General features: G+C 40.4%; 1 protein-coding gene across 1 annotated transcript in view; it reads right to left on the reverse strand.

The window, feature by feature from the left end:
- Positions 1 to 4,287, reverse strand: part of HAPLN1 (hyaluronan and proteoglycan link protein 1) — an 84,820-nt gene extending 80,533 nt beyond the window's left edge. Inside the window, exon 1 of the mRNA XM_066277753.1 lies at positions 4,149 to 4,287. The gene's annotated coding sequence lies outside the window, so the exon portion shown is untranslated. The remainder of the gene's footprint in view (positions 1 to 4,148) is intronic.
- Between the last annotated feature and the right edge of the window lie 1,713 nt (positions 4,288 to 6,000).

The following is a 6,000-nucleotide window of genomic DNA, read 5'->3' on the forward strand; positions in this document are numbered from 1 at the left end:
TTTGGGCTCAAGCCAGAAACCATGGCGTCATGTCTATGATACCACGCTCAAGCCGGCAACCTTGGGGTTTCAAACCTGGCTCTTCCGCATCCCAGTCCAATGCTCTGTCCACTGTATCACCACCTGGTCAGGCAACATTTGATGTTTTAATAAATTCTGCCTATATCTGAATATAGCTAAGAACTCTGCAATACCAGCTAGCCCCTTGCAGGTCTCCATCTCTGTGAGAGGCCATTATGTGGAGCTACTACAACATAACCTAGAACCCAGTAGCATCAGATCATTTCAGAGAGCTGGCTGATTATTGCTTGTAAAATTGGTTCTTGTCTAGTATCATTATGTTACTTCAAATCATGAAAATATCTTGTAAGAGTTTCCCAAACCATGACTAAATTTCCACTTTCAGGACCTCTGACTTTTCGGCAATCTCTCACTAGCATGAGTCTGTGATTCATCCTGAATCACAAGAATGATGAGATGAAACTGTCAACAGAATGGCTTGCTTCAGGTGGATAATGACTTATTGGGGAATATGAATTAAGACAAAATGCTTTATTTTATGTGGTCATTAGTGTTTCCATCTGGCACCTCTGACTAATTGAGGCCATAATTTTGTGACATTAATGAAAAAAGGACTCAACAAGCAGCTTCCTTCTTTCACGTTGTAGGTCTGTCTGACTGCCACATGCAAAACCAGTCACCTAAATAGGAAACTCCCATCCCACACCAGCAGGCCTAACTCAATTTATCGATGATACCTCTACACTCTGCAAGAACGACTTAATCATTTCCCCCCCAAACTGTGGCATTTTACTTTCCATTCTGAATTTCAGAACTGTCTTGATTAATGCTGATGTGCTGAACACTGTTACCATTAAGTCATATATCTTGCAGAGAGCCAGTTGGAGTAATAATTCATATATCTCCTGGGGAAAAGTTTTTCAAAACTCTCAGCTTAATATTCTGATGGATTAATCTTCTATGATATCCTGATGTTTCTCTCAAACATGGTTTTCCTTGTAGTTGTTTGTACCTAGGCTTTTTTCCCCATTAAGGCAATTGAATGGAAGCAATATTTCTGCTTCAAAACTGCATATGAATAATAGGTATAGAAGAAGTTGTTCTATATGCTAATTATTAGAGTTTGAGAGCAATATTTTGTAACAAACAAAACAAAAAAAATAAAGCAAACTCATTATCCAGAAAATTTTTACTATTATCCTCTTATATATGATGAAAAAAATCAGTAAAATATGTAGTAATATGTGCTACTGTGTGTTAACCTTTCAAGCTAGTAATTATTTATTTTACCCTTTTAAAATAGAAAACAATAAACTTTATAAAATTATTTCCATTTAGAAAAAAGGTGATTCAAGATTTAAACTCTCACCACCTCTTTTTGAAGTAGGTCATGACATCTCTGCATTAAACAAATCCTATGTTAGAATCAAGTTAAGGTTATGAAATTAAATTGTATCCTCATAGAGGCAGAAAGTTGATGGCAAATTACCCTGTAAAGAGTAAACTGATTTTAAATGCAACCATCAGGAATTTAATAAACTGTTAAGTGGTGCTTTGGTTTGTAAATTTTATAAAAGTCACTTGCTATAGTTTCTAATCTGAGCACCTACCCCAAGGTCGGGCATATGGTTTGCGTTCAATGTCAACAGAATGGAAGATTCCGAATTTTTTAGTAAGAGGCCAGTGAGAAAGCCTTCTTTGACTCATCCACTAGGTGGCACCCAGGGACCGTGCTTCACACACTGAACCCTCACAGACCTTTCCATTCATGGTGTAGAAGATAAAGAGCTGCATTATTAATTTATACCATCACGTCCACTCTACACCTAATATTTATTTAACCAGCTGCTTCCTCTAACCCTCCTCAAACTCTATTGATTAAAATCCTATGTATATTCACGTTTCCATCCCTCTCTATTTCCCCCCAACATTTAGTTACCTTTAAATAACAGACTAAGCACATTTAAATAACATACACCAGGTACTATGGTTGCTAATAATAAATCCAGGCTTTTGGAAAACTAACTAGAGGCAACTGAAGTCTATAATTCAAAAGTTATTTTCAAATTTGCTTTGAATTTCTTTGGAACTTTAATTGGTGGAACACCATTATCTTAAAAATATAATCTGCAAATAAAACACGCATGGAAAGAAAGAAAACTGGAACTAGTACTTTCTGTAAAAGGCAGTTATTTTCTGAATGACTCTCATTCATCTTTACAAGGATGACATGCAGTGCTACCAAAGGGTTCAAAGACTCCTTCAACTGTACAGAAATGACCAATAGTCCACACCCAGGATGCTAAAAAGCTGGACTGTGTAGAGAACATCTATCAAAGTGCATACTCTGAATGTATTTACCCTGGCTGTGTTACTTGCTCCCAAAGGAATGAAAAGGAAGTAGAACCACTAGGGATATAATGAATGGATTCTTCTCTTTGAAAGTCTCTTCAGTACTTCTAAATTAGAGTGTCAGTCATTCCTTTGAGAGACAGGGCCTTGCTGACATAAATGGCTCACTTTTTAAGAACATGATGTTCCCTCTTTCTCATTTCTTATAGAAAGACCAGGCTCACTGGGTACTCCTCTTTGGAATACTGGATGCTGGGCACATTCTTCTTGGGGAGCAGTGGTGTCTGTGGTCTGTTGGTTTTCTTTTGCTCATTTAATTACATTTAAGCAAAATTACTTCTCCTTATCTAGTTTTCCCATTTTAAGCTGTTTCCAATTTTGTGAAGAGACTACCAAAAGTCTAAAGTCATTCTCTCTTAGCTTAAACAATTAAATTTTTAATAACAAATTGCCCCCTTCCCCCCCAAAAAACTATTGACTAAAGCTTAAATGAATAACAAATCTTTGGCATATATTCTGTTTTACTGAATTGAAGGGAAAATTTCTTTATCAGTAGAAATAAATTAAACTGAAGCTAAAAACTAATGTAAATATTAAAAAACATCACACTAAAAGTTATCCAAAGAAAACTACTATGATATATTTTTGGTAGAACAATATTTCCATTTTATGATTCCATTAAAACATTGAAGTCACTGTAATGAGTATAAAATTACTGGAGATTTAGTACACTGAAATAAGCAAATAAAAACAGTTACCAGAAACCACATTTGTAATGAATCAATATTACATTTCACTTAGAAATTAATCCACAGGCTTTACTTCTTTAGAACCGTTAGATTCTAAGAAGCCAGTCAGTATGTTTGATTTCATGACATCACTCTGGAACATGTAAGGAACACTTTCCACCTTAAAAATTCCCAATGTACTGGCCATTTTGTGTATTTTTCCAGCGATAAATGAAAATAAAATAGCCTATTTTCAAAATAATAAACGATCTCATTTTCAACACAACAGTCATATTCAATGAAAGAAAACAACTTCATTTAAGCCCAAAAGAGTATAGTTTTGCTTAAGGTGGTGGACAGTTTCAACACATAAATAATTCTCTTAATCAAATTTAAAGTAATTTTAACAACAATGACAAAATTTTTTGCATATGAACATTATCCATCAACATGATTCTATATATAAAATGCATTACAATGCTATATCCTCATTTCACACTTAACTGGAGAAGCCTGGACAAAAATTAGTAACATCTCAAAGATGATCAATCTAACAACTATTATCGATGATTACAGTAACTTTCATTTTCACATACACCTATACATTCCCTAAAACAGAACTCATATTTCCGGAACGGACAGTCCCATTTCTCAACAATTCCTTTAGCTTATACAATTCTTTTTTTTATAATACAGATGGAAAAGCCACCACTTGGAAACCAGGCATCTACCAGATTTAAAGTCACTCAAAAATACTAGGATGCTAGAGTTAATCCTTGCCACAATTCTAGACTGAGCTTGTTTATTGCAATACAATATTTTATCTGACATCAATCCTAAAAAAATGTTGAGGTATCATGTTAAACTCAAAAGAAAATTGAAGAAAATAATAAGAAAATTTGTTTTAATGTATATATATACACAGATATATATATTTAATGTATATGTATAGATAGATAGATAGATAGATAGATATGCGTTGCTTTTTGAAATCTTAAAGGCACCAAGGTTTGACCAAAAGAGTAGAAAAAATTATGTAAGCTTTACCTTGTCCTGGAATCCAGAAGTTCAGATGCTCTCAAGTCCTGCTGAAGTTGGAGCCTGGAGATCCAGTGAAGCGAGAGCTCTTTCCTCTCACCTTAAGTTTGTCTCTGGACAAGTGTGTGTGTGTGTGTGTGTGTGTGTGTGTGTGTGTGTGTGTGTGTGTGCGCGCGCGCGTAGAATGTTTCTTTGTGGTGCTGGATGGCAGAGGTCCTGGTCCTGGGAAGAAGGAGGTACTTTCTCACCAAGAGTAGAAGAAAAGCAAAGCGTCACCAAGAAAGTTTTCCTCCCAGATCCCCTAATTACAGCCTAACGTGCACTTCATGCAAACTTCAGGAGGCAGGAAGGGGCAGCTCTGTGCCCAGACCTTGTGAAACAGCAGCTTTTCGGTGACTTCCCCTCAGCTCAGATCCCCAAGTACAGGGAAAGCAGCAGCTACAACCACAAGCTCCCACCCACACCACACCTCCTGCACCCTCACCACTCTTGGGTGTGTGCATAGGGGATGGCACAGGGGTCTGTGGAATGATCTGTGGGGCACTGGCGTGAGGCAGAGGCACCAGGACAGTGACTTTTCGCTTTGCTTTTTTAGCCTCTGCTTAAAAGAAAAATCCAAGGAAAAGAGAAGTCCTGGCTTTCCTGCTTCCCTCTCACCAGAGTAGATCCAGGGCAACCAGGTAGAGAGGCAGTTATAACTACAGTAGATAAAGCTTCCTAAACTGGAGGTGCCTCTCCCCTGCAGTTCCCAGAAGTCTATTTTCTTGTTTATTGGACTCAGTTTAGCTATGGGGTTTGAATCTCCTTTAACAAATAACTGCTATTGGACCCCTGGATGACAGAGCTAAAAAACCTGGATTTATTTATAGAGTGAGGAATGCGAGGGGCAGACGGGCTGGGTGGGGTTGGCATATGGATCCACACCCAGGATTAGAACCAGATGGGCGCAGGGCGCTTGCGGACACACACACACACACACACACACACACACACACACACACACATTCATACATTCCCCCCTGAAATAACCACTAGGGAAGATTCTGGGACACGCGGGAAAACGCCTCCTGAACAAATAGACATTTATTTATAACTCCTAGGAGAGTATATAGGTCCATTGATTCCCGCCTTGAGTAACCAAGGGTTTTGGAGAGGAAATGGCTTCATATTTCAATAACAGAGCCACCTTTGATGGAGCTTAGGAGGGGAAAAAAGAAACACACCGCAGGAAGCAAACGGCTGTCGCAGTGGCCGGGAGGAGGGAGCGGGGCTGGCCTGGGGATGAGGACAGGCAAACAAGCTGGAGGGGCCCCTAGCCAGGGAGGAGGCGGACCGCGGGCGGGCGGCTGGCCGGCCGGGAGGGGCGCGGGGCGGTGTCCAGGGGCTCGCGGCCGCACTCCAGGCTCCTGCCCGCCTTGCTTGGGGCGGTGCAGGACGGATTCCGGGCTCGTCAGCACTGTACCCGCTGGGGCGCGAGCCGGACAGGGGAACCGGCAGGATAGAGGGTTTGGCGGGCCAGACAACTGACAGAGCAGAGGGTTGAGGGGGTAGGAGTTCTCGTGGGCGGATGAGTAGGGGAGGGGCGTCAGGGGAACAGGGGCGCAGGTGAGAAACGGGGACCGGTGAGGCAGGGACGTCAGTAGGACAGGTGATAGCGGAGCAGGGGGACAGTTGTGACTCGGGCGCGCGGGACAGAGCGCGCAGTCTGAGCAGTGCCGGAGGCGGCAAGCGGCGCTATTGTCTTTGAGATAAATCTCAATCTCAAACCGCTAAGGCGATTTCCTTTTAAGAGAGAGATGGGAAAGAGATCTCCAAATTAAAAAAAAAAAAAAAAAAAAAAAAGGCGTCTCACTTTTTCTCG

This window comes from Saccopteryx bilineata, chromosome 4, assembly GCF_036850765.1.
Source record: "Saccopteryx bilineata isolate mSacBil1 chromosome 4, mSacBil1_pri_phased_curated, whole genome shotgun sequence".
Classification (NCBI taxonomy): Eukaryota; Metazoa; Chordata; class Mammalia; order Chiroptera; family Emballonuridae; genus Saccopteryx; species Saccopteryx bilineata.